Raw genomic sequence first — 12,380 nt, 5'->3', positions numbered from 1 at the left:
CACTGTGATACTAGGAGGAAAATCCCCCTAAAATATTTCGAATAATATCACAGGGTGTACACCCACTGTGATATTAGGAAGAACATTCCCCAAAGATATTACGAATAATGTAACAGGGTGTACATCCACTGTGATATTATAAAAAAATCTTCCTAAGATATTATGAATAATATCATCAGATGTACACGCCATTGTACATTTACTGTGATATTAGGAGTAATAGCCTTCTAAGATATTATGAATAATATCAATGGGTGTACACACCAGGTGTACACCCACTATGATATTAGGAGTAATATCCCTTAAGATATTAGGAATAATATCACCAGGTGTACACCCACTGCTATATTAGGAGGAATATCCCCCTAAGATATTACAAATAATATCACCTGGTGTAAACCCACTGTGATATTAGGAGGAATACCCTTCTAAGATATTACGAATAACATCACCAGGTGTACACCAACTGTGATATTAGGAGGAATATACCCCCAAAATATTAGAAATAATATCACAGGGTGTACACCCACTGTGATACCAGGAATATTCCCCTAAGGTATTATGAATAATATCACTGAGTGTACACCCACTGTGATATTAGGAGGAATATCCCCCTAAGATATTATGAATAATATCACAGGATGTACACCCACTGTGATATTAGGAAGAATATCCTCCAAAGATATTAGGAATAATATCATGGAGTGTACACCCTCTGTGATGTTAGGAAAAATATCCCCCTAAGATATTACAAATAATAGCACAGGGTGTACACCCATTGTGATATTAGGAGGAATATTTTCCTAAGATATTACGAATAATATTACAGGGTGTAAACCCATTGTGATATTAGGAGGAATATCTCCCTAAGATATTAAGAATAATATCACAGGCTGTATAGTCATTGTGATATTAGGAGGAATATTCCTGTAAGATATTATGAGTAATATCACAAGGTGTACCCACATTGTGATATTAGGAAAATATTCCCCTAAGATATTAAGAATAATATCACAGAGTGTACACCCACTGTTATATTAGAAGGAATATCCTCCTAAGATATTACAAATAATATCACAGAGTGTACACTCACTGTGATATTAGGAGGAATATCCTTCTAACATATTATGAATAATATTACAGGGTGTACACCCACTCTAATATTAGGAGGAATATCCTCCTATTATATTACGAATAATATCACAGTGTGTACAACTGCTGTGATATTAGGAGAAATATCCCTTTCAGATATTACTTATAATTTCACAGGTTGTACACATACTGTGATATTAGAAGAAATATCCCCCAAAATATTACAAATAATACTGCAGCATGTACACCGCAGGTGTACACACACTGTGATATTAGGAGTAATTTCCCCCTAAGATATTAGAAATAATATCACTGGGTGTACACCCCCTGTGATATTAGGTGTATTATCCATCTCAGATATTACGAATAATATCACCGGGTGTACACCCAGTATGATATTAGGAGTAATACCCTTCTGAGATATTAAGAATAATATCACCGTGTGTATACATGCTTCTATATTAAAAGTAAAATCCCCCTGATATATTACAAATACTATCACTGGATGTACACCCACTGTGATATTAGGAGTACTATCCTCCTGATGTTATAAATTACTTCCAATACCACTGTACACCCACTGTGGTATTAGGAGTAATATCCCTGTAAGATATTACGAATAATATGAGCAGGTGTACATTCATCGTGATATTAGGAGAAATAGCCTCCTGATATACTACGAATAATATCACCAGGTATACATCCACTGTGATATTAGGAAAAATATCCCCCTAAGATAATACAAATAGTATCACAGGGTGTACACCTACAGTGATATTAAGAGGAATATCCTCCTAAGATATTATGAATAATATCACAGGGTGTACGTACATTCACGGTGATATTAGGAGGAATAGCTTCCTAAGATATTCCGAATAATATCTCAGGGGATACACTGACTGTAATATTAGGAGAAATATTCCCTGAAGATGTTATGAATAATAACACAAGGTTTACACCCACTGTGGTATTATAAGGAATATCCACCTAAGATATTACGAATAATATCACCAGGCGTAAACACCAGGTATACACCCACTGTGATATAACTGGGGGCACACCCACTGTGATGTTAGGAGTAATATCCCCTGAGATGTGTGTGTGTGTGTGTGTGTACACCCACTTTGATATTAACAGTAATATTTTTCAAATATATTACTCCTAATATCACTGGGTGTACACATCGAGTGAACATTCACTGTGATATTAGGAGTAATGCCACTCTGGATGAAATTGGAAATCATCATTCTCAGTAAACCATCGCAAGGACAAAAAACCAAACACCGCATGTTCTCACTCATAGATGGGAATTGAACAATGAGAACACATGGACACAGGAAGGGGAACATCACACTCTGGGGACTGTTGTGGGGTGGGGGGAGGGGGGAGGGATAGCATTAGGAGATATACCTAATGCTAAATGGCGAGTTAATGGGTGCAGCACACCAGCATGGCACATGTATACATATGTAACTAACCTGCACATTGTGCACATGTACCCTAAAACTTAAAGTATAAAAAACAAAAACTAACTGAAAAAAAATAAATAAAGTCTTCATTTATACTGTTAAAAAAAAGATATTGTGAATAATATCACTGGTTGTACACACTGGGTGGGTACAAATATCTTCTTAAGATACTACTCCTAATATCAGGGTGTACCAGTTGTACACCCACTGTGATATTAAAAGTAATATTTCCCTAAGATATTATGAATATCATCACTGAGTGTACACCCACTGTGATATTAGGATTAATAGCCCCCTAAAGCATTGCAAATAATATCACCGGGTGTACACGCTGGGCGTACACCTACTGAGATATTAGGAGTAATATCCCCCTAAGATATTACAAATAATATCATAGGTTGTCCACACACTGTGATATTAGGAGGAATATTCCTCTAAGGTATTTTGAAAAACATCATTGGGCTCCCCCCCCATAATATTAGAAGGAATACCTCTCTAAGATATTACAAATAATATCACCAGGTGTACACCCACCGTGATATTAGGAGGAATATTGCCCTAAGATATTACGAATAATATCACAGGGTGTACACTCACTGTGATGTTGGGAAAAATATCCCACTAATACATTACGAATAATATCACAGGGTGTACATCCATTGTGATATTAAGAGGAATCCCCCCTAAGATACTACAAATAATATCACAGGGTTTACACCCATTGTGATATAAGAAATGCCTTCCTAAGATATTACGAATAATATCACAGGGTGTACACTCACTGTGATATTAGGAGGAATATCCCCCTAAGATATTACGAATAATATCACAGGTTGTACACCCACTGTCATATTAGAAGAGATATCTGCCTAAGATATTACGAATATCACAGGATGTACACCCACTATGATATTAGGAAAAATATGCCCCTAAGATATTATGAATAATATCAGTGTGTACACCCAATGTGATATTAGGGGGAATATCCCTGAAAGATATTATGAATAATATCACGTGGTATATACCCACTGTGATATTAGGAGAAATATCCCCCTAAGATATTACAAATAATATCAAAGGGTGCACACCACTGTGATATTAGCAGGAATACCCCCCTAATATATTATAAATAATATTACAGGATATACACCCACTGTGATATTAGAAGTAATATCCCCCTAATATAATACAAATAATAACACAGGGTGTACACCTATTGTAATGATAGGCAGAATATCCCCCTAAAGTATTACGTATACTATCACAGGGTGTACACCCACTGTGATATTATGATAAATATCTCCCAAAGATATTACAAATAATACGACAGGGTGTACACCCACTGTGATATTAGGAGAAATTTCCCCCTAAGATATTATGAATAATATCACAGGGTGTACAGCCACTGTGATATGAGGAGGAATATCTCCCTAAGATATTCCTTATAATATCACATGGTGTACACCCACTGTGATATTATACAGAATATTCTTTTAAGATATTATGAATAATATCATAGGGTGTACACTCACTGTGATATCAGCAGGGGAATCCCTGAAGATATTACAGGGTGTACACCGACTGTGATGTTATGAAGAATATCCCCATAAGATATTATGAATAATATCACAGGGTGTATATCCACTGTGATATTAGAAGTAATATCCCCCTGAAATAGTATGAATAATATCACATGTGTACACCCACTGTGACATTAGGAGTAATATCCCCCTAAGGTATTATAAATAGTATCACCGGCTGTACACCCATTGTGATATTAGGAGTAATATCCTCCTAAGATACTATGAATAATATCACCAGGTGTACACCCATGGCGACATTAGGAGTCATAGCCTTCTGAAATATGACTCCTGATAACACTGTGTGTACATCCACTGTGATACCAGAAGTAATAGCCCCCTGAGATATTACTCCTAATATCACCAGGTGTACACCCACTGTGATATTAGGAGTAATATTCCTCTAAGATATTGCAAATAATATCAGCGGGTGTACACCCACTGTGATATGAAGAGGAACATCCTCCTAAGATATTATGAAGAATATCAAAAGGTGTAAACCCCAGGTGTACACCCACTGTGATATTGGGAGGAATATCCCCCTAAGATATTAGGAATAATGTGAACACACCAGGTGTACACTGACTGCGAGAGGAGGAAGAATATCCTTCTAAGATATTATGAATAATATCATAGAGTCTACATGCCGGGTGTACACGCACTGTGATGTTAGGATGAATATCCTTCTAAGATAGTATAAATAATATCACAGTGTGTACACAACGCATGTACACCCACTGTGATACTAGGATGAATATCCCCCTAAGATATTATGAATAATATCACTAAGTGTACACACCTGGTGTACACTCACTATTATATTAGGTGGAATATCCCCCTAAGATATTATGAATAACATCACAGGGTGTCCACATACTGTGATATTAGGAGTAATATCCCCCTAAGAGATTATGAATAATATCACAGGGTCTACTCTCACTGTGATATTTTGAGAAATATTTCCCTGAGATATTGCAAATAATATCACAGGGTGTACATCCACTGTGATATTAGGAGTCAAATCCCCCTAAGATATTATGAATAATATCATAGTGTGTACATTCACTATGATATTAGCAGTAATATCCCCCTAAGCTATTACAAATAATATGACAGGGTGTATACCCACTGTGATATTAGGAATAATATCCCCCCAAGATATTACGAATAATATCACAGGGTGTACACCCACTGTGATATTAGAAGTAATATCCCCCTAAGTTATTATGAATAATATCACAGTGTGTACACAGCAGGTGTACACCCACTATGATATTAGGGGTAATATTCCCCTATGATGATATTACAAATAATATTACAGGTTACATACCCACTGTGATATTAAGCAAATTGTAACAGGAAAAGAACAAGTAAGTAGTTTGTGTAGCCATTTGTTTCTGAGTATAATACAGATTCAAAAATGTCTTTACTTGGTTTTAATAAGCAAGTACCATCCCAGAAATAAAAGGCTTTTGAAAGATAATGTTACAGTGGTGATGCAGTCATAGGATAGGGTCTTGAGGGATATGAAAAGTGATTGTGTAACTTCTCCCCTCCTCCTTCTGAATTTGTCCTTATGAATTTAAATATTTGTAGGTTTCTGAGAGGCAACTTAAGCAGAATGGGCTCTTGCACGTTGTGTTTGTGAAATATCTTTATGTCCATTATAGAAGGAGACATGACATTGACACTTCAATAACCCATAACATGTCAGAGAGTCTGTTAGGTTCTTTGCAGATGTGATCTAACTTCCTGCCTACAAAAATCTTACAAAGTAGGCATTATCATTCTCATTTTTATAGCTGAAGAAACAGCTACAGAGTTAAGTATATGTCTCATGATTCACCAGGTAGTAAGGTGTGGCACTACCTGTCTGTTTCCAAATATCACACTGCCTTAGGAGATATGTTCATATAAACCATGGAACTGATAAATAATTTAGGTTTTTCATTCTCTTGAAGTTATTTTAAAAGATCCTGTATGCTTAGACTTAAGGATGACCAATATTTTAAAACTAAATCAGTATTATATTTATTGCTTATTAAGTCATATAAACCTACTCTATTTCACCCAAAAGCTTATAAGCATTACACTTTATATATATATATATATATATACTTCTAAAAATGCATATTTTAACACATAAAACTTGGATCACTATGTCAGTTGTAATTATGTTTTTAAGTTGCCATAAAATCTTATCGAGGGTAGTAAATATGCCAAGACCAATATAATTTATCACAAACAAAAAGCTTACTTATTCTAAGAAGATTCTGTAGTAGCAGAGGAAAAGCTCTAAGATATTTAGACTTTCAGTGTGGAATAACTTTTCACTCTGATAGAATCAAACTCCAATCTGGCCAGGTAGGCAGGAGATACATGAAGAAAATGACACAGGTCTTCCCAGAGAGAATATTTTGAGCTGTTGGTGCCTGAGTTTCTCATACTGTCAGAAAAAAGTCCGGAAAAGTTATTGTTTGTTTTTAAATAGTTAGATATTTACTAAATAGCTATTGATGCAACCATAATTTTATGGATCGTAACTATGTTTCTGCCCCTACTTACAGTAGAGAGGAAGAGGCAAATAATGTCATCTTCTGGTTGTTGTTTTGCCTTAAGAGCCATAACAACAACAAAAACATAAAAAAACCATTTTTTTTTTTGAGATGGAGTCTCACTCTGACGCCCAAGCTGGAGTGCAGTGGCGCGATCTCGGCTCACTGCAACCTCCACCTCCAGGGTTCAAGCGATCCTTCTGCCTCAGCCTCCCGAGTAGCTGGGGCTACAGGAGTGCGCCACCACGCCCAGCTATTTTTTTTTTTTTTTTTTTTTTTTTTTTAGTAGAGACAGGGTTTCACCATATTGGCAAGGCTGGTCTCGAACTCCTGACCTCGTGATCCACCCGCCTTGGCCTCTCAAAGTGCTGGGATTACAGGAGTGAGCCACCACACCCTGCCAATTTACTTAATTTTTGAATAGCCCTTTAAGTCAGGCAGTACAACATTTCTCGTTTCACAGCTGAAGCTCTGAGAAGCCAAGTAACTCACGGCAGGCCCACAGTAACTAAATGACAGAGTTGGCGCTTATTTGCAGGGTGGCAGATCGACAATGCTCTGTCCTTTTGCTACATGATCACTGCCCCATAAACTCCCACTTAAATAAAAACTAAAAAGAACCATCTTCAATTCCCAACATTTCACCAAAATGTAACACATCAGTGCAAGAAGAGATTCAGGTCTAAAAAGAAAGGACTGTAGGAAATATGTATATTATATGCTACTTTCTGCTCAATAGATCCCACAGAAAATATTCTAAAATGTTGTCTGATATACTGTCTTACAATAATTACACATGATTAGTGTCTTTTTCTCTGTTTTCCCCAGTTGGATTGCATGACAATAGGAGAACGACCTTTATATATCTGAACTAAATGTGGACAGGATGTATACTGATCCTGCATTTACTTAAAATTTTGTTTTTTTCATGATATTTTGCATTAATTTTTATTTAAAAAATGTTGCTTCAAAATATTATTTGTTTCCTGAGTTTTTTGGCCCTTCCCTAAATTTTACCCCGAAGCTAATATGTCTCATACTAGCCCTGACCCTGATATGTGTGCTTAAACTTGTCTGTAGAATACCTAGGTGCCCAGCTCTGAATTTTATATTCAAACAAACTTTTGTTGTTAATTTATTTCACCAACTTCTGTCTCTTAAATATGTTTGGTAATTGGGTGGAATCTCTGACAATTTTTTTTTGGTATATAGGTTTGGTTTTTAAATAATTATCTGGGGTTGCCAAATTCAATAATATTATACACAGTTGTTTAGCTTCAATATGTTTATCATAATTTTGTAAAACTTTTCACTTAGGGGTTTGTCCAAGCTCTGCATGGCAAAACATGTAGATGATCAATACATCCACCCTGTCAGACTCCTCAAACATAGACTTAGATCACTGTGACATGCATTGTAGGATAATCCTCATGACACTCTACAGTGTGGTTGTACTTAGTGGCACTACAGGAATGGTTATGATGTTACGTATGATCTTCAAAACAAATAGCCAATCAATGATTGGTACAATCATCTTCAATATCATAGTGCTGCACTCCATCCTCCTGGTCAGCCTTCCATTCCACCTGAGCTATTATGTCTTAGTCATCTGGGAGCCTGGATTTCTTTACCTGCCGAATGGTTAGCATCATATATGGGCATATGTACTTTACTTTTGTTTTCTGTGTGGCCATTGTCATACTCGGATTACTCATTTATGTTAAGAAACTCCAAATGCAACAGTTACAAAACTACCATGTAGTAGTTTTAAGCATTATTATTTGGATGGTGGGTTGCCTCATTTTTGCCAAATTTTTTTTTTTTTTTTTTTTTTTTTACAGTATGGCATAGATCCAAGTTATTCAGAACAACGATGCTTTGAATTCTGCAAAGATCTTAACCACAGAGAATTCATTATCATGAACTACTCTGTGATTGTCACTATGGATGACAATGGTTGTGATCCTCTTCCTGATACAGACAGCTGTCATCATTCAACTGATAAAAGCTCTTTGACCTGACATGTGGACCCATCAAACGTATAGACACCAAATCAAGAGTTTCTTCTTCCTTCTAGTAATAGTTGTCTGTTTTGTACCCCACCATGCATTCTGGGTACACTTTAGTCAAAATAATTCAGACAGAAAAGCTTCTGACTTAGTTCTTTATAATGAAATTTGTGTTACTTTAATGACTGTCTGTTGCCTGGATATGCTGTGTTTCATAAGTGGGGTTATCCATTAAGCATTCCTATGTCTCTTCCTTCACAGTGTTTTCCCACCATTGTGATAAAATGCTTTAATTGAATGAGTGTTACTGTGATTTCAAAATTTTTCATCTTAATCATCATCAGAATTGTTCTTTTTTCCCAAAAAGGTAATGAGGATTGATTGTTCCCCTCTCTTTAGAGAACCATTACCAGTTCTATATTTACCATACAATATGTTCAATCTCTTAGCTCTATATAAGCCGACTGTATCATTTTTTCCAGACTTAACTACCTTCATGCAGTACTTAACTTCCTTCATGCAGTACTTAACTTCAGCTAAGCACAACAATTAGTTTCCCTGTACTCTCCAGGGAAATTTGCTCACAAATTTCACAGAACAAGATAAATGGCAGTGTACTCAAATTACATTGTGAGCAAAAGTTGTGACATTTGCCGTCTCTGAGTTCTGACCCTAGAACATTCTTTCCCTCCATCTTCACCTATCAATATTTTAAGATCCAGAGAACCTGGAAATAGGAACGGTATAAACTGGGCTCTAGAGAATACTTAAGTTGACATAGCTGCTTCTTGAAAACTACTGATTGTCAGTAAAGCTACAGTTACTGGCTTTGGTATTTGGAGGAAAACATTAGCTCAGATAGGAAGTCAACAGAGAGAAAACTCTTTCAGGAATGACTAGGCATAATAACTTGCCATTATTATTGTTACTATAACTATTAATTATATTTGAAAACGCTATAGTAGACCCACTTTATAATTTTGCTACCACAGAACGGGATAAATGGCAGTGTACTCAAATTACATTTAATCAATTTTCTTAGGGCACATTGTGTGTTTTAAGTCACAGTCTTCTCAAGATAGACAATATTCATTATTGTCAGTACTCAACTTACTAATTCATTAGGTTTCACAAGTTCGTTTTTAATATGGTAGGCAGCCTCTAAGAGGAGCTCCAATGATTCCTGCCTCCTAATATTTCCTGTATAATGACCATGTGGAATCTCCTCCCCTTTTACTGACTTCTTATAACTAGAACAAGGCAGAGTGGCGGAATGTCATTTCCAAGGTTAGGTTACAAAAAAGCTGTGTCTTCCATCTGGAGCACTCCTCCTCTCTTTCTTGGATTGCTTCACTCTGGAGGAAACCAGGTCATAAGGCAGCCCTATGGAGAAGCCCATGTGGCAAATAATTGAGGCCTTCTACTAGCTATGCGAGTGAGCTTAGAATTGGATCTTCTGAGACCTACCAGTAGCTGTGGAGCAAGCTCAGAAGCAGATCCTCTCCCACCTCTCCCATTTGAACCTTGAGATGTTGGCAGCCTCACTGGGAATTGACTGCTGCTTCATGATAGACCCTAAGCCAGAACCACTCTGCTAAGCTGCTGCTAGATTCCTGACTTGAAACTTGTTGCTTTAAGTCCTCATGTCTTGGGGTAATGTATTATGCAGCAATAGATAACTAATATAGTAAGTTATTTACACCTATAGAATGCTGCCACATAAGACACTAGTGTCTGACATTTACAACCTGCTTCTTAGTCTCTGCTTATTCCAGTTGCTAATGATAAAAAAATATCCTTGCCTGTTGTTTGAGTCAATAAGAACTGTGCCCGGTATTGTATTAGCTTTACTTCTATGCCTGAAAAGTAGGGGTATAAGCATATAACGTACATGGAGATACAATGGGCTGGTTTAAAGTAAAGATTGCAAGAGGGTCAGTTGAAGAGTGGGTAAGAATTGTTCTGTTAGTCCTGTTGAAATCTGGACCATTGGTTCTCCATGTATGGCCCTGGACCATCACTACCAGCAGCAGTAGCACCTATGACCTTGTTAGAAATGAAAATTCTAACAAGGAAAAATCAGTGGAGCGCCACCTGAGACCCGTTGATTCAGAAATTCTGGGTGTGGGTCCCAATGATAGGAGGTTCGACAAGCCCTCCGGGTGATTTTGATGCAGGCTAAAATCTGAGAACCACTGCACTGGATTAAGTTGATAAACTGAAAATGGGCACAAATTCTTTGAAACTGCTCCAATTGAGAGGTGGAATTTATATCTCCTATAATTTACTATGGGTGGAATTTGTTGTTGCTTCAACCAATAGAACACAAAGAAAGTGGTGCTGTGCCAATTATCAGGTGCAGGTTTTAAGAAACTAGCAACCTCCGCTTCCTGTCTCTTGAAGCATGGGTTCTTGGAGCCTGAACTCCATGAAAGAAGTCTGACTTGCATGCTGGAGAACATCTAGAGATGCCTGAGATTACATGGAGATACATGGAGATGTGCCCAGATATAGCCAGACTTCCAGTGAAGGCATCAGGCACATAAACGAAGAAGCTGTCTTGGGCCCTCCAGAACAACCTATCTGCCACGTGAATACCACTAACTGACCTCAGTTCACACAACATGGTGCAGAAGAATTGCCCACTCAATACTGCCTGAATTCCTGATCCACACAATTATGAGAGAAATCGTTTCTTTAAACCACTAGATTCTGGGATTATTTGTTACATAAAAATAGATAATTGCCACATGTATAATTTAAAATTTTCTACTTGCCATATTAAAAATTTTAAAAGGAAGAGGCAAAATCCATAATAATAATAATATAATTTGTTTAACCCATTCTATCTAGGTAGCTATTGATCATCTACTTTTCTTTCTATCTATCTATTCTAGCTTTCTTTCTTTTATGGATTCTGACTTTGGTGCTGTCTTTAAAAAGTAGTCACCAAACCCAGGGTCATGTAGATCTTTTCCTATGTTATCTTCTGGTAGTTTTAAACTTTTGTGTTTTACATTTACATATGTGATCCATTTTGAATTAGCTTCTGTGAAGGGTGTAAAATCTGAATCTAGATTCATATTTTTTCGCATGTGGATGTCCAATTGTTCCAGCAACATTTGTTGAAAAGGCTAGCATTTCTTCATTGCATTGCATTTTCTTCTTTGTCAAAGATCAATTGACTCTATTTATGTGGGTCTATTTCTGGCCTCTCTTTTTCATTGATCTGTTTGCCTATACTTTTGCCAGTACCACACCAACTTAATTACTATAGCTTTGTAATATGTCTTAAAGTCAGGCACTCTTCATCCTCCAATTTTGTGCTTCTCCTTCATTGTGCTGGCTATTCTGGGTCTTTTGCCTTTCCACATAAATCTTAGAATCGCTTTGTTGATATCCACAAAATAACTTGCTGGAATTTTAATTGGGATTGTGTTGATCCTATAAATCAAGTTAGGAAGAACTGATGTCCTCACAATATTGAGTCTGCCTCTCCGTAAACATGGAATATCTCTTCATTTACTGGGCTCCTCTTTGATTTCTTTCATCAGCTTTCCTCATGTAGATCTTGCACATATTTTGTCAGATTTACACAAAAGTGTATCATTTTGGGGGGCACAAATGTAAATGTTATTGCGTTTTTAATTTAAAATTCCACTTTTCATTACTGGT

At 36.6% G+C, this 12,380-nt stretch overlaps 1 pseudogene; it reads left to right on the top strand.

Annotated features, from left to right (window-relative positions):
- Positions 1-8,048: 8,048 nt before the first annotated feature.
- LOC129060717 (probable G-protein coupled receptor 141) lies at positions 8,049-11,481 on the top strand (annotated as a pseudogene).
- Positions 11,482-12,380: the final 899 nt, after the last annotated feature.

The sequence above is a fragment of the Pongo abelii genome, chromosome 6 (genome assembly GCF_028885655.2).
Source record: "Pongo abelii isolate AG06213 chromosome 6, NHGRI_mPonAbe1-v2.0_pri, whole genome shotgun sequence".
Classification (NCBI taxonomy): domain Eukaryota; kingdom Metazoa; phylum Chordata; class Mammalia; order Primates; family Hominidae; genus Pongo; species Pongo abelii.
The sequence above is the reverse complement of the archived record's forward strand: the minus strand, read 5'-3'. Positions and strand labels throughout refer to the sequence as shown.